Source organism: Macrobrachium rosenbergii, chromosome 27, assembly GCF_040412425.1.
Source record: "Macrobrachium rosenbergii isolate ZJJX-2024 chromosome 27, ASM4041242v1, whole genome shotgun sequence".
Lineage (NCBI taxonomy): Eukaryota > Metazoa > Arthropoda > Malacostraca > Decapoda > Palaemonidae > Macrobrachium > Macrobrachium rosenbergii.
The window spans coordinates 2,989,875-3,011,947 of record NC_089767.1 but is presented as its reverse complement, the minus strand read 5'-3'; the positions used below and the strand labels follow the sequence as shown (position 1 = coordinate 3,011,947).

General features: G+C 38.8%; 1 protein-coding gene across 8 annotated transcripts in view; it reads right to left on the bottom strand.

Moving 5' to 3' along the window:
• LOC136853354 (uncharacterized) overlaps positions 1 to 22,073 on the bottom strand; it is an 832,536-nt gene that overhangs the window by 416,365 nt on the left and 394,098 nt on the right. The gene's annotated exons all lie outside the window — the stretch shown is intronic.

Below are 22,073 nucleotides of genomic sequence, written 5' to 3'. Positions count from 1 at the left end.
AAAACATAAACAATGCCAATTCAGATCGGTGAGACCGTGGTGCACAAAGAAAAACAAGAGATTAAGGGTTACGTACACAAACGGATAGATAAGTAAATACAAAAATAAACAGAAAAAACCGAACGGGTAAATGAGTAAGTACATAAATAAAGGGAAAAAGAGTCAAACGACATTAAATGTATTTCGGAAACGAAATTCCTTTGAGTCGCTCATTACAATTAGGGATGAATTATACCCGAACAGCGTGCAGGTTTTCCGTAACGAATGATTTGTCCCTTTATCTTTTCAGGAAAAATGCAAAAATAAGGATATTGAAATATAACACATACAGTATATACATATAAGAAAGTATATGTATAATATATATACTGTACATATACATGCTAGTATTGCACCAGCCCGGTTTTTTCCCGTGTCCCTAAGTTAGGTTAGGTTATCACAAACACTGTGGTAACTTGGGTGTGGGAAACCTAATGAGATCATTTTCAAGAAAATTCTATGGTTAGTTGTTAAGATATGGCGTCCCGCTTTTCTCAGGGAAAGGTCTCGGTACTCGGCTACATCTCGGGAAAATGATACCGGGCAGCACATACCAAGGCTAACAACAGTACCCCAACCTTGACATTGAAAAAGAAACCTTGAAGTAAGAAGACAAACGCGCCGTTTGAGATACCATCACCAACCTGGTCAGCCCTTCTGACCCGGACAAGACCATCAAACTCACGGTTTCATTTATCACCTTCAACGCCTTACTACACTTTACAGGCGGCCCCGTGTTGGCGCAAAACCAGCTCAATCTAAACTGACCACCTACCATCATTAATCTTACGGGAAAGTCCGGGAACAAGAGCCCATGCTGGCATAAGGCCAGCTTGTCTCCAGCTATAACAACAACATCCACAAATCCACTGTACTCTTTACCTTCATTGTAAATGTATTTCTACGAGTAAGGACTAAACGCCCATGGCCTTTGAAACCTGATTTGCTTACTTTTGTGTTCGTGTGCCATCCGCCCGCCGCCCCCGCCCCCGGCGCAAATACCACTAATAGAATTGAATTACTGATAGAATTGATTCTAAGTCAACTCCTGAATGACTTATATCCCACAGAAAAGGGAATAACGGGTAGAGAAATGAAAGTGGAAAACAAAATAAACTTGCGGACATTATTCTTAATGAGGACTGTCTAAAATATCTCCTGACACTCCTTTACAATTAATAATAATAATAATAATAATAATAATAATAATAATAATAATAATAATAATAATAATAATAGCAGAGGAAGAACGAGAAAAAGGAGGAAATTTTACAAGGGTAAGATGAAGCAACATCGTAGTATTAGGCAACAGGAGACACGGAATGAAACAAGTAAAAAATGCGCCGAAGTTTCTTCGACGCAATCGAGTTTTCTGTACAGCCGCTACAACGTACAATCAAGGCCACCGAAAACAGATCTATCTTTTGGTGGTCTCGGTATAATGCTGTATGAGCCGTGGCCCATGAAACCTTAACTACAGCCTGGTGGTGGCCTATCCTATATCGTTGCCAGAAGAAAGATTACAGCTAACTTTAACCTTAAATAAAATAAAAACTAGTGAGGCTAGAGGGCTGCAATTTCGTATGTTTGATGATTGGAGGGTGGATGATCAATACACCAATTTGCAGTCCTCTAGCCTCGGAAGTTTTTAAGATCTGAGGGCGGACAGAAAAAGTGCGGATGGACAGACAAAGCCGGCACAATAGTTTTCTTTTCAGAAAGCTAATAAAACAGGAATAAATGGAATATAATAAAACAGAGGAAATACGAAACGGAGAGCTAAAACGAAGGGCAGAAAAGAAGCGGAAGAGGAGAGTGAGCTGACGTAAGGAGAAACGGATTGACGGGAAAGAAGCAATTAATTAGGTCCTGCCAAGTGCCAAGGCGAATTCCTATTAGAAAACTTTATCATTTCGGGCGTTTGACATGTACAACATTTAACGCTCTGGTCGTGTAAAATACGGCCACGATAATGGGCACGTCCCTGAACCAAGAACGACCTCCCTAGAGTGTCATAACATAAGATAATGGACACGTCCCTGAACCAAGAATGACCTCCCTAGTTTCATAACATAACAGTCAGCCAATCTATTTACGTAACTGTAAAGTGGTACAAAAATCAATACCAATCGATTGAAAAAATTTTTTTTTTTTTTTTTGTAGAGGTAATAACGCATGAGTTGGTAAAAGCATGGAATTCAAATTTAATGAACGAACATCTTTACATAAATTACATCAAACTTCAAACTTCAGCGTTACCAGATAATGCAAACCTCCATACAAAAATAAACATCACCCATTTAAGATTATCTAGCTGGCTACATATTTTCTACATGGCCATTTACTGGCACTCACTCATACCATGGTTTATACTTATACATACATACATACATACATACATACACATACACACACACACACACACACACACACACACACACACACATATATATATATATATATATATATATATATATATATATATATATATATATATATATATATATAAACTGCGCATTGTAAAAACTCAACTAAATTAAAACAGCCAGTTTCAATGACAACCAATAACATTAACTTGCGCTTATATAAACATATATGAAAGGAATGTCAACGACTAAGCTGTTTACTTCTCTCTTCTCTCTCTCTCTCTCTCTCTCTCTCTCTCTCTCTCTCTCTCTCTCTGTCAAATATATGAAAAGATAATAATAGAATGTAATCATAATGCCAATCCATATACAATACAATATGGCTGAACATGAATATGAAATATTACCTTTTACACATTTGGAAAGTAAATCATTCACAAAATATTTTCCAAATATTCAGATATCTGATATATAGATCAGGAATTAAGTCAGATAAATGCAAAACGAAAGCTGCATTAATCCATAAATTTCAGTCATTCAACGTATTAGACCCTGTTAGTTAATATTGTTTTACTGTGCATGTTGATGGTGACCTGTCGAAAATTAATTCACTCGCAGGTGGCGAAATATCAATAAACAGATTCATAACAATAAGCACACGTAACTAGTTACAGTGGAACACTCAAACAGTATGGTAACTTGTTAATTAATTTAGGCTACAAGGATATTAGCAGATGCATCCATGCCACTTATTGAACTGAATTGAACATAGAATTTAAGCCAAAGGCTAAGAACTGGGACCCACGAGGTCATTCAGCGCTGAAACGGGGATGGGTGGAAAGTAAGGTGGAAAGTTTTAAAGGTGTAACAGGAGTAATGAAAACCTCGTGTTAGTTACAATGCGATATGAACTGAAATACAGCTTCCTCAATTCATATTTTATCATACTGAAAGTACAAAAACTTTAGAAGATCCAAACTCCATAACCAAATGACTTAAGTTTCATTTTCCACAACATCCAGATGAGGTCACTGTTTAGTACTACTATTACTACAAATCTCATATACTAACATTACTACATTCTCTCACGTTCACTAGCATTACAACTGCCTCACGTATTCTGCCCTAGAATGGAAAACTGCAGTATCAGTATCTGCAAAATGTTCGTGAAACACTAATACACAGGTTACTGCAGTTTCAGGATGATTCTTCAATGTTTTCCACGAGTATTTAGGGGCCCCATTTGCAGTATCTGCAAAATCAGTAGTAAGGCAAGGGAAAACTGCAGTATCTACCAATTTTATGCAGTCTTCCATTTTAGGGCAGAATTGGTAGCATTATTGGTAGCAGCAGAAGTGTTAGAATGAAAGGACTTCAGTCAGTATTGTGGAAAGCGCGAGGATGCGCGGAGGCTACTGACGCCTTGTGTTTAAGTGGGTTGACTTAACGCTGGTGAGCCTTCTCTGTGGATGTATGGAGTGGCTGAAGTTGTGGAAACTTTCTGCACCGGCGTTTGTTCTATAGTCTGTCATTCGAGGACGACAGAGGTCGTTGTGGAATGGAATGGAACGGAATATAGAGTTTAGGCTATAGGCCAAGCCCTGGAACCTACAAGGCCATTCAGCGCTGGAAAGGAAATTGAGAGTAGGCAGGTTTGAAAGAAGTAACAGGAGGAAAACCTCGCAGTTGCACTATGAAATAATTGTTAGGAGAGGGTGGATAGCAAGATGGAAGAAAGATAATATGAATGAAGGTAGAGTAAAAGGAATGAAAGGGGTTGCAGCTAGGCGCCGAAAGGACGCTGAAAAAATCCCTAGTAAGGAGGTCGTTGTGGCACTGATTGTCGTCTATTGTGTTTTTCCTTTTTGAGAAAATAGAGAAAATAAGTTTTACGACAAACCGATTCAACTGAAAATTTGCTGGAATGATCAGAACATCAAGGATTGTTTCGCGTTGTGCTTTTATTTTATGGTTCTTCATAACTTCCACCTTCCTCTTCGAATTTTCTTCTCTTGTTAGAGGAAGAAAATAAGTTATAAGACTATCCGTTTTATCTGGAAATATGCTGGACAGAGCAAAACCATGAGGATTTTTTCGTGTTGAGATACTCTTGCGATTCCTCATACCTCCCACCTACCTCTTCGAATTTCCCTTCATTTGCCTCTTTCTTGGACTGATGAGAAAGTAAGGGGCCTATCTTGACGGCGTTTAAAACAAGCAATAAATGCGCCGAGGTGTCTTCGGCGCAATTGAGTTTTCTGTACAGCCACTACAGCGTATAATCAAGGCCACCGAAAAAAGATCGATCTTTCGGTGGTCTCGGTATAATGCTGTATGAGCCGTGGCCCATGAAAATTTAACCAAGGCCCGGGGGTGACCTATCCTATATAGTTGCCAGGAGGACGATTATGGCTCACATTAACCCTAAATAAAATAAAAACTACTGAGGATAGAGGGCTGCAATTTGGTATGTTTGATGAATGGAGGGTGGATGATCAACATAACAATTTGCAGCCCTCTAGCCACAGTAGTTTTTAAGATCTGAGGACGGACAGAAAAAGTGGGGACAGAAAAGTGCGGACGGACTGACAAAGCCGGGTACAATAGTTTTCTTTTACAAAACACTAAAATTCATAAACAATTAAATTTACAAAAAGAGTTATCCAGGTACTCCTCAGTCACCGAAGCACCCTTATCCCTAGGTGGAAAAAGGATTGTATTTTCCGGTCCTAATCGATACAGAAGGAAGGGGAAAACTTTGCAGATTACCAAAATAACTTTGTCAGCACAAGATCGCCACTTTGATTTTCCATGACTTTGTTTACACGGAGAAAAAAGGATGAGGGCGAAGGAGAGCTGGGGCAGGGGGGCAGATCGCCTCTCCTATATGCCTGACGCTTACAGTGTGTCTTCAAGTTTATTATTATTATTATTATTATTATTATTATTATTATTATTAAGATGAGACAATCATAAGCATGAAATTACACCAAAACTATACATAAGTATGCTCATATATATTTATATTACATATGTGTGTGAGCTTGTTATATATATATATATATATATATATATATATATATATATATATATATATATATATATATATATATATATATATATATATATATATATATATATAACATAATTATGTGTGAGGCTTATGTCACACACACACATACACAATATATATATATATATATATATATATATATATATATATATATATATATATATATATATATATATATATATATATATATATATATATATATATATATATATATATATATTATTCAAATACATATATATATATATATATAATTGATAAAATATAACTGAAAGCATGCAGAGTTTTAATTGTATTTGCTGCATGTTTGGTTGTGCATTCCGTGAGGAACGTACATAGATATAGTGTTAAATTGTGTGACAGGAGATTTTACATCTGAAACGGATTCCTGCATCCTCTGAAAACCTGAACTTGTACCCCGTCATCTTGGGATCGTAAGTTCGTCCTAATTCTCTCCCCCTCCCATTTTTATACACTGTCAGATGACATTGCAAAATACGATCTGTCTGCGCGATTCGCTTCTCATTTACATTTTTCTGTCTCTTTTTATGGGATATTCTGCTGAACGATGTTTCTTTTTAGCGTTAACCAGTCGCGCGATACACAAAAATTTTTATTTCTTTGAATTTTATTTTGCTAAATTTCGTTGTTAATCTCTCTCTCTCTCTCTCTCTCTCTCTCTCTCTCTCTCTCTCTCTCTCTCTCTAGCATTAACCAGTCACGTGATAAAAAAACTTTCATTTCTATAAATTTTTTTAGGTAAATTTCATTATCTCTCTCTCTCTCTCTCTCTCTCTCTCTCTCTCTCTCTCTCTCTCTAGCATTAACCAGTTACGTGATAAAAAATGTTCATTTCTATAACTTTTTAGGTCAATTTCATTGTTAATCTCTCTCTCTCTCTCTCTCTCTCTCCTTTCCACACCGATACTTCCGAATAAAAGATCCTTTTCTCCGCCTTATCACTGTCCTTCCACCCTCCCCAGCCGAGCAACTTACCCAAAAGACTGAGAATCTTTTTATATTTCTCACACTACGAACCAATATTTATACTATGAGGATCTCTCTTCATTTCGCTCCTTAAATTAACATGTACTTCCAATCTCTCTCTCTCTCTCTCTCTCTCTCTCTCTCTCTCTCTCTCTCTCTCTCTCTCTTGGTCGTCTCCTTCTCATCAAGCTAAATCTAATGTTATCATTAAAGCCGGCCATCTCGAAAAAAATATTAAATAATCCCATTACGTCTTACAGAATTTTTAGCCTGATACCTCAAGGACCAAATTCGCATAACTTGACTGAAGACTTTCGGCCTTGGAGCCGTTCCCGGAAGCAAATTCCAAATTCCTGAGATGTATGGTAGTATTGCACCTGCCCCGGTTTTTTTATTTGCCATGCCCCTACGTCAGGTTGGGTTAGAATAGAATACATTATCGCCTCTAGAGTATGTTGGGTGTGGGAAAAATCATGAGATTATTTTCAAGAAAATTCTATGGTTAGTTTTTAATATATGGCGTCCCGCTTTTTTAAGGGAAAGGTCCCGGTACTCGGTTACATCTCGGGAAAATGCCTCCCGGAAAATGTCGTCGCCAAAGCTAGCCCCGGGAGTTTGTCATTTGGGTCGAGAATGCGATACATCTGCATCTCACAATAGGTTCTATTAGCGAGCTGATATATGACACTGTAGCTAGCTGCTTAGGGGACCGAGAGAGAGAGAGAGAGAGGGAGAGAGAGAGAGAGAGAGAGAAACCAGCTCAGTGACAAGAGGTTTCAGTAGTCGTCTCGATGGTGGCATCTTCTCTCTGTGTATCAAATTAGATTCGGCTTCTTCTACTCCTCTTTGGGAAACTAGAGCAGGCTGCCGGGCTCTTTACCTGGATTCCGAAAAAAAGAGAAAGGGCCGCTCCATGTTGAATTAGTATACTGATTTTGGTTGTCAGTGAGATTTATACATATAAATGTATATATAAACATGTAAACATTCATACATATATACACATTCATGCATGCATGCATACATAATAAGTCACAGCTATCGTTTAATCTCTCTCTCTCGGTAGCCGCGTGGTCAAAGTCATTGTCTAACGTTGTTCGAATCCCACCAGCGCAGAAGCACTTATCAATTATGAATCCCGTCGGGTGTAAAATATTAGCAGGGCATGGTGATTCCCATGTCAAACGGTATTTGTAACCTAATATGTGTGAACACAAAGAAACTGACGCTTGTACAAGTGGAGAAAAAAAAAAATCATAAATCACAGCGAGCGTCAGAGTTCAAAAACCGCACCATCGATATATCCCAGATTCGGGACTATAGATAGTTTGGGGATGGCAAAAATAGTTCGAAATCTGGGAAGCGAATGGGCGGATAATTTGCGCTTTCGTTCCGACGCCCGCTCGGAATGCTGCCGAGGACATTCGGGCGAAACAACATTGCACGAGTTGACACGAGTTGTCGCCGTGTATCACTGCAGAGGCACGAGAGTGGAAATTTCCCCATCAGGGGTCCTCGCTTTTGCATGCTCGCTGGACGCCCGCTCTGCAGGTCAAAACTGGAATGATTCGCCCGCTTCGGGATAAATGATAACAGCTATTCGCAACTGCAAGGTGAGAGGGCGGGGAGGAGGGGATGTGAGTGTTATTCTGGCAAAACACACGGGGCAATTAGGACATTCTTCCTAGAGGCGTGCTATTCAATATCGAGTCTAATGCGAGATAAACGGTCTTGTTAACTCAAAACATTATCGCAATAATTCAAATGTCACCGAACCCGAGGCCGAGATCATTCATGAGTTTCACACTTGATTCAGGGGGGAGGAGATGAAAGGGCTCATGCAAACGCTTCCGTCTTTTAATTTTCCTTTTATTTTGCAGGGAATGAAGTTGTTTTAAAAACATATATGTTCATACAAGAACACAGAAGTGTGTATACAGACATAGATACAGATAGATATACTTCAGAATTATAAAAATCCTCCATCGTTCCTTCCCTCCACGTGACCCATGTTTTTTTCACCGCAGTAAACTTTCTACCACTTTCTCATACTTCACATTTTTAGCCATTTCATCTCACCTTTCTTTACATAAGTACACAAAACAGTTCATAATAACAGATTGTAACTTTATCTTTAACATGCAGCCAACATCCACACATCACTACCTTAAAGGAGGGTTGGTTCAGCAATCCCTTCAAACATCCCAATTATAGCAGAGATCCAGCTACCTCTCTGGCTAGACCCATCTATCATGCGTTAAATTTGCTTCCAAATACTTATAGGAATTAACAGCTCACACTTTTTAGTTTTCTGTATAAAACTATTGTGGCGGCTTTTGTCTGTCCGTCCGCAATTTATTCTGTCGGCACTTTTTTCTGTCCGCCCTCAGATCTTAAAAACTACTGAGGCTAGAGGGCTCCAAATTGGTATGTTGATCATCCATCCTCCAATCATCAAATATACCAAATTGCAGCCTTCTATCCTCAGTAGTTTTTATTTTATTTAAGGTTTAAAGTTAGCCATGATCGTGCATCTGGCAACGATATAGGCCAGGCCACCCCCGGCCGTGGTTTAAGTTTCATGGGCCAGGGCTCGAGATAGATCTATTTTCGGTGGCCTTGATTATACGCTGTACAGAAAACCCGATTGCGCCAAAGAAACTTCAGAGCATTTCTTGCTCGTTGAAACATGCTTATAAAGATACCTTGTTAAATTCTGCTGCATTCCACTTAACCTCAAGACCTTCATCCCGTTAGCAATTCAATTTCTGTGCAAAGAATGCCAACAACAATGTTGTAATTTCCTCAGTGTACAAGGTAATACAATAACTCTATTCAACGTGATGTGATTAAGTAAAGATGTTCAGTGTACAACATGCATTCATCAAACATAAGAACAATGGCAGAAGAAGAGGAAATCATAAACATGTTGTAATTAGTTCGGACAGAGAGAGAGAGAGAGAGAGAGAGAGAGAGAGAGAGAGAGAGAGAGAGAGAGAGAAGAAGAAGAAAGAAGAAGAAGAAGAAGAAGAAGAAGAAGAAGAAGAAGAAGAAGAAGAAAATGACTTAGAAAACACAGGATGAATAAACTAACAGACAGACCTTACCTGGACACCAAGGTCAGAAGGTAATCAGGTATCCTCAATATGAACAAGTTGGTCAGAAGATTCGCTTATACTTAAAAAGAAAATGCGAAGACGTGAATAAACTTACGCAAACACAGATGGGCGACAAATTCACACGCTTATCAGTGACGAAAATCGTACACGTTTGCAAAATATTTCAGACAAGCAAAAAAGAAATGAAACAAGTTTCTTCGGCGCAATGGGGTTTTCTGTACAGCCCATAATCAGGACCACCGAAAATAGATCTATCCTTAGGTGGTCTCGGTACAATGCTGTATGAGCCGCGGCCCATGAAACTCTCAGCCGGCCGTGGTGGCCTGTGTTGTTGAGTTGCCAGAAGCACGATTATGGCTAACTTTAACCTTAAATAAAATAAATACTACTGAGGCTAGAGGGCTGCAATTTGGTATGATCGATGATTGGAGGGGGAATGATTAACATACCAATTTACAGGCCTCTAGCTTCAGTAGCTTTTGAGATCTGAGGGCGGACAGAAAAAGTGAGGACAGAAAAAAGTGCGGACGGACAGACAAAGCCGGCGCAATAGTTTTCTTTTAGAGAAAACTAAAATGAAAAGAGCAAAAGACAGCCTTAATCAGGGCTACTTCCACCATTCAAAACTCCTTCACAGGGAGGAGGCGAGTCCCGAAAGTGGGAGACGCGTGAGGGTAAAAACAATGCCTCATTCATAAGGGATTTTGTGCAAATTTTGAAAAACAGCCCCACAAAAGCTTCCATTTATTACTGCCCCTGCAAATTGGGAGGGTGAGGTCGGGCGTCCATTAAGACTGCCGGGGACTTAACTGCACGCAAATGATGCTCGGAACATTTCTGTAATGTTTTGCAGACTTTCACAGGAGCCGGGGCGATAGTCAGACACGCAGTGGAAATCTGTATAGAGACAGAAACAGAATATTGAATTTAGGCCAAAGGCCAAGCGCTGGGACCTATGAGGTCATTCAGCGCTAAAAGGGAAATTGAGAGTGGAAAGGTTTGAAAGGTGTAACAGGAGGAAAACCTCAAAGCAGTTGCACTATGAAGCAATTGTTAAGAGAGAGTGGATGGCAAGATGGAAGGTACAGTAAAAGGAACGAAAGGGGTTGCAGATAGAGCCTTAAGGAAGGTACGCTGCAAAGAACCTGAAGTAATGCCTACAGTGCGCCGAGTGGGGTGCACTGACGTCACTACCCCATTGCGGGGGAAATCCGTATAGAATGAATTCAGTGTACCTCTACTATTTATAGGAAGCAGAAGTTAGTTATTTTTTTCCTTACATCTTTTTGTGTGACAAACACTTCTCTTAAAATGGCTGGTAAGAAAAGTAAAGGTCACGCGATAAGATATTAAAATAATCATAAACCACTATTATTTATAGGAACCTATAAATAATAGTGGTTTAGGATTCTAAAAAACTGGTCGCATCGTCCAATATTAATTCTTAAGGCTTCAGAAACAGGCGTTTTTTGAGCAGTTATGACGAAAAAAAAAATACTCCTGTGTCGAGAGAATCGTACTCGCTCAGTTTCAAAAAATATGTTGATGCATTTACCGAAATCCGCTTAAATGCTGCGAGCAGAAAAGTGTCCCCAGGAACAGAGTTAATTTCTGACGTTTTCTAGGACACCTTTAAAATAAAAAAAAAAAAAGAAACATTAAAAATAACCAAAACCAGCAGTGATCTTATAACTGGTAGCCGAACATACAAAACGGAACATTATGCATAACAACAGGTCAGTGCAATAAAAATAAAGGATAAAACGGAAATTTAATATTTTGGGAGACAGGAGGCTGACGGAAAATGAAAATTAGAAAAATCCCTGGCCAACGTCATCATAAAAGAGGACATTTTTCAGACAACGTTCTGAAGTACCAAACAATTCTTTCCAAGCCCGGCACGTTATGCAAAGTTTGACACATTTCGCTGAATAAAAATCGGCTCATGGTCGATGGGGTTAGAGGTAAGTACCAGCAAGACCATTTTCCTTCGCCAATTGGGCGATAGAAACACAGCAGGATTCTAAATGACGCAACTAAGGGGAGTCAAGGGATAACAACAGGATTCTAAATGGGGCAACTAAGGGGAGTCAAGGGATAACAACAGGATTCTAAATGTAGCAACTAAGGGGAGCCAAGGGATAACAACAGATTCTAAATGGGACAACTAAGGGGAGTCAAGGGATAACAACAGGATTCTAAATGGGGCAACTAAGGGGAGTCAAGGGGTAACAACAGATTCTAAATGGGACAACTAAGGGGAGTCAAGGGGTAACAACAGGATTCTAAAGGGGGCAACTAAGGGGAGCCAAGGGATAACAGCAGATTCTAAATGGGACAATTAAGGGGAGTCAAGGGATAACAACATATTCTACGAGTAAATGGGACAATTAAGGGGAGTCAAGATATAACAACAGGATTCTAAATGGGACAACTAAGGGGAATCAAGATATAACAACAGGATTCTAAATAGGGCAACTAAGGGGAGTCAAAGGATAAAACAAATCCATTTACCGAAGAGAATAATTAAGTTTACCTTTTATTTGTCATTCTCTCACAAAAAGAAAATAATTCAATTCTAAATGGCCCCAGAATTCCATTACAGATAAGTGTTTCTAAAAGCACACAGGACTCGCACTTGCTGGCTCTGGCCTTGAGAGAGAGAGAGAGAGAGAGAGAGAGAGAGAGAGAGAGAGAGAGAGTGAGAGAGATGCGGAATGGGGGTGGGGAGAGATAAAAATAAGCTTTTTACAATCGTTGATTCCATACAGGTCTCAGAATAACTATTCACAAGTACGATCAATTCTCAAAGATTCATCATGATATATTAAGAACACATTTTCACAACAGTAAATTAGGAGATAAACAAATCTAGAGCCATTTTACTGCGCCACACTTCGTTAAAACGCGCATGATAACACGTCAAAGATAAATTTCCGAATTCCCTAACAAAACCGTGGCTGTCCCCTTACGGTAAAATGATCCTGTAATATCTATCAGCAACGCAGATTCACCATCAATAATTCATTCAAACAACAGAATTATCATTAGCCCTTGATTAAAAAAAATATAATCTGTTACATTCACTGGAGTATCTCGTTAACAACGTTTTCAATTCTATACCTTGTCGTGTCATGCAATCAGCGAACCACTCGTTAATTTCCTGAAATATTCTCGCAACACAACAGCTGGAGGGAGACTCTACGTCTGTTCTGAATCGGGATGTCTTGAACTTTTACGGAAAATGTGGATTACACTGATGTAGAAATTACAGCAGTTATCTGTTATCATTATATTCAGAAGATGGAACAAGACCACAGGGGCCACTGACTTGAGATTCAGCTTCCAAAGAATATGGTGCTCATTAGGAAGAAGAAAGAGGAGATAAAGGGAAACGCAGAGAGAAGAGATCCCAATCACTTATCAAAAAAGAAAAAAAAATTGATAAATTAACAAATAGGTAAAAATGTACTGAAATGGAAGGAGAATAGTATTAGGGTAGCAATGCATTGCACCTTCGCTTGAACTTTTGAAGTTCCAATCGGACGACATCCTCTGAAGGGAGGCTGTTCCAAAGTCCAACGTTATGTGGCAATCGAACAATCACAGCATCCCCCAGTTACTACGCAAATTCGCTGCGGAACTCTTTCCTTGCTCCTGTGTTTCGTCATTTCTACAAGCTGCCTTTTACTAAGAGCCTGGATCATCACCTCCATCGAGATTAGACCCAACTGCTCTTTCACTTTCCTCTCAATTTTCCCCTTTTCTTCCACCTCCAGACATGGGCCAGTCAAAGAGTATTCGAAAACAGCTACAACACAAAGCACCATTTTTCCCTCCTCTTTCTTCCCGCTCTTTTCTCGAAGCCTGTTCTCAATTCATCCGGGATTTAGCCCGTCCGGCCGACTTACGCACTCTCCGAAAATAAATAACAATCTCTCCTTCACGAGACGGTTCATGGATTCGATATTACCCCACGTCACACTCGAGCCTCTCTCCGACGTCAATGAAAAGAAAAGGAGAGAAAAAATAAATGTAAATATATAAAGACGAGGCAGCAGACTCGAGACGACAATTTACATTTCGAGAGTTCAACACATACGCACTGGCTGTCACTCAGCCACTTCAATATACAGTATATATATATATATATATATGCGATAAACGGGGATTTTCCAGGTTGACTCTCCACTTTCTGAGACATTTTATACATATGTATACGAGCTTGTTTGGAACCCAGTGCTGAGGTCTCCCCAACCCTCCCGATCTCCTACCTATCCCGCCGCCCCTATCCGGGGCGGACAAACAGGCTTGCAGGAGGAGGGTGGATGTCTCCCTACCCTCCCGTTCCCCTACCTACCCCGCCCCCACCCGGGGCTGACAAGCCGGTTTGCAGGGGGTAGGTGGCTGTGTCATGTCTCCCCTACTGTCACCCGGGGGGCGACAAACAAGAAAAGATCCACTCAGATTTTATTATTATAGAAGGCAGTCTTTGTTGAGGTGTAGCGGGAAAAGCGGCAGAGTGGAGAGGGCGAGGGGGGGTTTGGGATTTAGGGGTGGGAGGGGAGGGGGCTGTGCAGATTAACGAGTTGGGAAAGCAGCTCGGCAGTTGCAAGTTACTTGTGGAAGTTGTAACAATTCCTTTCGAGAATGCACCAACTGCCGCTGACATCAATTGACCAACTGCTTGAAATTTCATGCTGGAGGTAGCATGTGCTATCTGTGGCGTAACACTGCGGATTACAAATCGTTTAATGCAACGCTACTTAAAACAAATAAAAAAAAATATGCGCTGAAGTTTCTTCGGCGCAATCGAGTTTTCTGTACAGCCACTACAGCGTATAATCAAGGCCACCGAAAATAGATCTATCTTTAGGTGGCCTCGGTATAATGCTGTATGAGCCGCGGCCCATGAAACTTTAACCACGGCCCGGTGGTGGCCTATCCTACAGCGTTGCCAGAAGCACGATTATGGCTAACTTTAACATTAAATAAAATAAAAACTACTCGGGCTAAAGGGCTGCAATTTGGTATGTTTGATGATTGAAGGGTAGATGATCAACACTCCAATTTGCAGCGCTCTAGCCTCGGTAGTTTTCAAGATCTGAGGGCGGACAGAAAAAGTGCGGATGGACAGACAAAGCCGGCACAATAGTTTTCTTTAACAGAAAACTAAAAATGAGAGTTATCACTATTATTAATGATTCTAAAACAGCCAAATAAGGATAAAGGACGTCAAGCCGTTCTCTAGCTCCAAATCATTTGCATCAAGTCCAGATAATATGCATGCGCTTGAACCATTAAATCACATTATTTCTGAACGGGTAATGTATTTCTGATACTTCAAGGTTAATAATCGGTATGATTAAAACATATTAGGAAAGAAAAAAATTTAAAAATAGAAAGAATAAAACAATATTATTATGGCCTTAGTTCCTACCTATCGACAATATGAATAACAGCGCAGACATAAACAAAATGATAACCTGAATGATAACTATGATAATTTAAAATCATAAACAAATACAAAAATAACAAATATTACAATAACTATATTAGTACAAACTGGCAAAATATTTTATGAATGAAGTCGATACAGCGACACGTAAGCTTTTACAAGAAAGATTACATGATCTTTCTTGAGAGAGAGAGAGAGAGAGAGAGAGAGAGAGAGAGAGAGAGAGAGAGAGAGAGAGAGAGAGAGAAATGCATCTTTAACAAAGCTATTAACTGTGCCACACAACGGAGCAACTTGCTATTCGAAAGTTAAGTAAAGTTCATTGTTTCATTAAATTATAACGTAATTGGAAATCAAAAAACTGAAACGTAATTCCCATTCTTTTTTTTTCCTGCCGCGAACAGATTCATGCTACAGTGAAAAATGCTAAAAAAAAAAAAAATCTCAAATTCAATGTAGTTCAGGACAGTAGGCTCCCACACAGACTTCACGAGAGAGAGAGAGAGAGAGAGAGAGAGAGAGAGAGAGAGAGAGAGAAAGAGAGAGAGAGAGAGAGAGAGAGAGAGAAATATACTAACTTTAAAACGAAAAAGCCTTGTTCTTAAACAATAGCACCTGAGAGAGACTTAACGCATTACCTTGAGCCATAATTCGCCCATTTGTCTCGACCATAGGCCCGGGCCCATACGATAAATTTCCCCTCCCACTACTCACTAATTTGAAGGGTGACCTCCTTTTTTTTAATAACAGCGAGAACGGAGCCAGGGGCTCGGTCTGAGGAAAACAGGGAAGAGGTGGAACAGGAAGGAAAACGATGGAGAGGTAGAATAGGAAGGAAATGATGGAGAGGTAGAATAGGAGGAAAATGATGGAGAGGTAGAACAGAAAGGAAAATGATGGAGAGGTAGAATAGGAGGGAAATGATGGAGAGGTAGAATAGGAAGGAAAATGATGGAGAGGTGGAATAGGAGGGAAAATAATGGAGAGGTGGAATAGGAAGGAAAATGATGGAGAGTGGAATAGGAAGGAAAATGATGCAGAGGTAGAACAGAAAGGAAAATGATGGAGAGGTAGAATAGGAAGGAAAATGATGCAGAGGTAGAACAGAAAGGAAAATGATGGAGAGGTAGAATAGGAAGGAAAATGATGCAGAGGTAGAACAGAAAGGAAAATGATGGAGAGGTAGAAGAAGGAAAATGATGGAAGGAAAATGATGCAGAGGTAGAACAGAAAGGAAAATGATGGAGAGGTAGAATAGGAAGGAAAATGATGGAGAGGAATAGGAAACAGAAAGGAGAAAATGATGGAGAGGTAAAATAGGAAGGAAAATGATGCAGAGGTAGAACAGAAAGGAAAATGATGGAGAGGTAGAATAGGAAGGAAAATGATGGAGAGGTAGAACAGAAAGGAAAATGATGGAGAGGTAGAATAAGAAGGAAAATGATGGAGAGGGGAGGCAGGGAGGCCAACAGGACAGGATCCAGGAGGCAGAGAGGAGAAAAAAGAGGGAGTGACAGAGAGACCGCAGAACGGAAGAGGCGTAGCGTGGTAGGAAAACGAACATCCAGTGACACGGAGGGGAAGTTAGAGGGATGGGGCAGGAAATTACATAATTTTATCAAAAGATAAACTAACCCATGGTACATAATCAAATTTGTGGGCGTAATCCACCTTTGCGATGATCACGCCCTATCTCATAAAAAAACGAAAATACAGAGAGAGAGAGAGAGAGAGAGAGAGAGAGAGAGAGAGAGAGAGAGAGAGAGAGAGAGAGAGAGGGGGAGGGGAGCATCTGACCACGATGATGCAGCCGAGGCAGCAATTTTAAATTACGAAGCCCCACTTGGTTCCCCATTTCAAAACCGAATGGTCTAACACTCTAAAGTTTCGTTCTGTTTGTGTACATATCTGCATGGAAATCCTAGTCTTCTTCTTTACTTGCAAGTGTGTAACAAATCACTTCCTATAAATATATTTGCTGTGATTATTTTCTGTACACAATCTATATCTTATGGTCATGGACTTGTTTTCAACCTGTTTATGATATTTATGCAATAATTTTCAGACATGTGTTTATGACATGTTATAGTGTAGTGTAGACGCACCCTGAATGTGTTTAGTGTGCATCTACATTACACTGTAACATGTCATAAACATATGTCGGTAACATATGTCATATATATAATAAATATGTTGAAAACAAGCCCACAACTCTAAGCGGAGACCGAACCTTTGGCGAGTGATGGATAATCGTGGGGAGGTGTGGTTAGAACTCCCAATTAGTCGTTCAGTTGCATTCAACCTGCTTGCGATGTGTGTGCTATAAGTTGCCAGCGTGCGTTGATGACGTGTTGATTCGTTAATAACATGCTGATGACTTGTTGATAACATTATGACGACTTGTTGACAACATGTTGATAACATTGTTGACATGTTGATGACATGTTGATAACATTGTTGACAACATGTTGATGACAAGTTCACGACATGTTTTACTTTAGTGTGGACGTACCCTTAGTTACAACACATCCCGGACTTCGTATCATGAGTAATCCATCCATTTGCCGATGATACTTTAAAAAAAAAAATCCGAACTACCTTCAGAACATAAATCACACAGGTGCCACCAGGAGCCTGAATCAACTGCCTTTGGTAAGTGCTTGCGAAATCAGTCCATTTGCTCGGAAGCAAGGCGTACGGAGATTTACATACCTGGTCCCAAAAGCACTTTAGATTTTTTCCTACTTTTATGTGATTTCTTTATGTCTGATCAGTTTCCAAGCGCATACATAAACAACCACGAGGGTGTGCATGCACACATATACATAAACATGCACACGCAAACACATATATATGTGTATGTATGTATATATACATATATATGTGTACATATATACATATGAATGTCTTTTCCTGTAATACTACAGTGTAATATGAATATATACATACATATAAACACACACACATATATATATATATATATATATATATATATATATATATATATATATAGTATATATATATACAGTATATATACAGTATATACAGTAGAGAGAGAGAGAGAGAGAGAGAGAGAGAGAGAGAGAGAGAGAGAGAGAGAGAGAGTCCACTCGCTACTTCTGCCGGATACATAGTATACGCAATCGTAGTGTAGGTTTTACACGCAAACATACACACATTATAAATTATATATTGTGCGCGTGTGCGCATGCTCGAGAGAATAAATGAATATTTTCTTTATAATAAAATTTCCCGCTCCTAATGACATTCGGCAACGAAACGACTCACTGTCACTGACGCCAGTCTTAGTAACCATAAATCAATCAATCAATCAATCACTTCCAGCCAAAATTGTGTCGATTCTGGCAATGTTTCTCCTTCGACAATAAGTCGCCTGGATTATTGGTTCTCCGATCGATGAATGGAACTTTTTGAATCGTACTGCCAGACTATATTGCGTGGGAGTCTATTTTTAGTTTTCTGTAAAAGAAAACTACTGTGACGGCTTTGTATGTCCGTCCGCACTTTTTCTGTCCGCCCTCAGATCTCAAAAACTACTGAGCCTATAGGGCTGCAAATTGGTATGTTGATCATGCACCCTCCAATCATCAAACATACCAAATTGCAGCCCTCTAGTTTCAGTTGTATTTATTTCATTCAAGGTTAAACTTAGACATGATGATGCTTCTGGCAACGCAACAACACTGGCCACCACGGCCGGCTTAGAGTTTCATGGGCCGCGGCTCATACAGCATTATACCGAGACCACCGTAAGATAGATCTATTCTAGATCTATTTTCGATGGCCATTATTATACGCTGTAGCGGCTGTACAGAAAACTCGACTGCGCAGAAGAAACTTTGGCGCATTTTTAACTTGTTTTTTTCTTTAGAAACTTGAGCAAATACTGGCGTACGTAAACAAGAAGAAACTTTTTCAAGTTGATTTCAGTAAAAAAGAAAGCGTATTTTATAGAGGCCTAACCGAAATGGTATTTATTTTTGTTTTTGTCACTGGAAACGAGGAAAGAAACTTTACACAACTATCACAAAAACAGACATTGAATTGGTTTCTGAAAATAGAGGCCTACTGGACGGCTGACAGAAATGACATTTTGTGTGTGTCAGGGGAAACAAATAGAAACTTCAAAACACTATTACAAAAAATACATAATTTTGGTTTTTCAAAAACACTGCGTCAACTTGATACGACAAACATATATATAAACTTTAAAACAATTTCGCAAAAGCGGTTTTTTCCTAAAACCACAAAAAAAAAACACTAACTCTGGAAAAACGAAATACTTTTAAAACGGTGTAACAATGTGTATGTATTCGTTGTAATAGAATTTTAAGCACTGTAATACGAAATAATAATAATAATCGTTAATTAATATAATTTTAAAGCACTGTAATAATAATAATAATAATAATAATAAAAATTAAAAAATAATAATAATAATAATAATAATAATAATAATAATAATAATAATAATAATAATAATAATAATAATAATAATAATAATAATAATAAAAAATAAAAAATAATAATATAATAATAATAAAAAGCAAAATTAGTAAGAGCAGAGTTTTAGGACAAATGTGAAAATGTTTTGGACGCATAACTAAATACACAGTAACCTTGCACATAAAGTAAACTGCCCCTGCAGTCGTGTTCCATATGAACAGTGGTTTATCCTCTGAATAATAATAATAATAATAATAATAATAATAATAATAATAATAATAATAATAATAATAATAATAATAATAATAATAATAATAATGGAGAAACAAATCCAGTTATGTGTGGGAACAAATATATTTAAAAATAATTCTATACAGATTCCCAAAAGCTCTCTGTTTAGATTTATTTTAAAATATGTTTGTAAACAAACATAGCTCTTGATTTCTTTCTCCATTTCAAGACACATGCTACTATGAGCATTTTTAATAATAATAATAATAATAATAATAATAATAAATAATAATAATAATAATAATAATAATAATAATAATAATAAGGCGAATCTATGGCATCTGACAAAGAACTTGACTCTGCAATGCCATAACGGCCAGTGGTTCTCAATCTTCTTTTAGTGATGACACCCTAACTAATGCATAATCATTACCGCGGCACCCCTTCTTCACCACCCCACCATATCACATGAATTAACTTCTTATTTAACGAATAAAATTATTATCCACACTCAAATCAAAATCAGCACGCCGTACATGCAGAAATATACTGTCCAAGCAAAGAGCATATCAGAAGAAGTAGATAAACATAATTAGAGTAGACACACTGATAATAGTTAAATGAAGACTTCTGTAAATTTTTTTTTTTTTTTACAAATGTTCATCGAGATGATCTAGCCAAGACAACACTCATGACAATCTTGCGGCACCCCTAGGCACTGTCTACGGCACCCAGTTTGAGAATCACTGCCAATAACCTGCTCAAAAACATCAACTAGAAGAAAAATCAGGATTCACGACGAAGTCAAAAGGAAAAGGAATGACGAATGTCATCAAAGGGCAGCAATGTGCTTAGAACAGACAAACACTCAAATGCGTGTTCTAAGACTTAATCAACTTCAGAAGCCTTGGCCACAAGGACCAACTGACTGACTGGTTTATGAAATTGGTTTATGAAACTCAGGCTTTCAAGCCAAGCACTGAGGCACCTTCGGCCTTTATTCGACACTGACGACAGTGAAAAGTGAAAAGATCCAGATAATAAAGGACATATATCATTATAATGTAAATATGGAAGTGAAAGAAACCCCACAACTGGACTAAGGAGTTAAGTTAAGTATAGCTTAGTTTAACCAGACCACTGAGCTGATGAACAGCTCTCCTAGGGCTGGCCCGAAGGATTAGACTTATTTTACGTGGCTAAGAACCAACTGGTTACCTAGCAACGGGCCCATCAGAGTTCTAGCCGAGAACTATAACGAGGAACATGTGTACTAAGGAGTAACAGTTAGACGTGCTGGGGAGCAAGACTGAAGAATGGAAGTGGGAATGGAGGTCAAGTAAAGGGTTAAAACGCGGATGCACCTAGGAGCCGAAGGGACGCTGAAAATACCCTTTAGCAAAAGTCTATAGTGCACCTCGTAAGGTATACTGGCGGCACTAACCCCATACGGGGACCCCAAGAAGCAAAACAAAGTACAACATTAATTACGGGAAAAATAATGAAGAAATTTAAAAAAAAATCGCACGAAAAGTCAAAACAATATTTTCAATCGCTCCAGAGCAAAAGCGAGATTTCCGCAGAATAAAAATGACCAAACAAAACGATTAAGTGGACGCCATTCCACACACACACCCAAACAGCCAAACAAAAGTTCCCTTTCACGGGCGTCAGTAAACAAACGTCGGAAGGCTTCTGAATTTTTCTGCAAGTGTGACGCTTCGAAATATGCAATGGTCTGACCTTTCAAATATTTGATAACAGCAGGTAGTTCGAACCAATCCCCTAATCCCCAAGGATTCAAAGAGGATAGGACATGGAACCGAGAGCGATGGCAACACCTCTCTCTCTCTCTCTCTCTCTCTCTCTCTCTCTCTCTATTCATCTTTTACCAGCGTCGAAGGAGTCCCGGGAAGAGAGGACGATACACGCCGCGCATCTAAAATCTAGCAATACCTCTCTAATCAAGTGGCGACCCCTGAAACAGGATCTCGATATCCTGACGAACATGAAGGCCTATCTCCTTTAACTTGATATATTTACTGCTCGCCGTCGCAAAACAGAAATATATTTCCGCTGATTCCCTCCATAATAATCGGACGCAAAGACAGCGCCCAACGAGATAGGCGACCAGTTGTTAAAGGGTGACAGACAGCTTGTTCTGCAATCCCAACTATCTGACATCAGCTAATTAAAAGTTATTATTATTATTATTATTATTATTATTATTATTATTATTATTATTATTGGTAAGACAAACTCGTGTAAATGTAAATATATATTAATGGATTATTACTATTATTATTATTATTATTATTATTATTATTAAATATTAT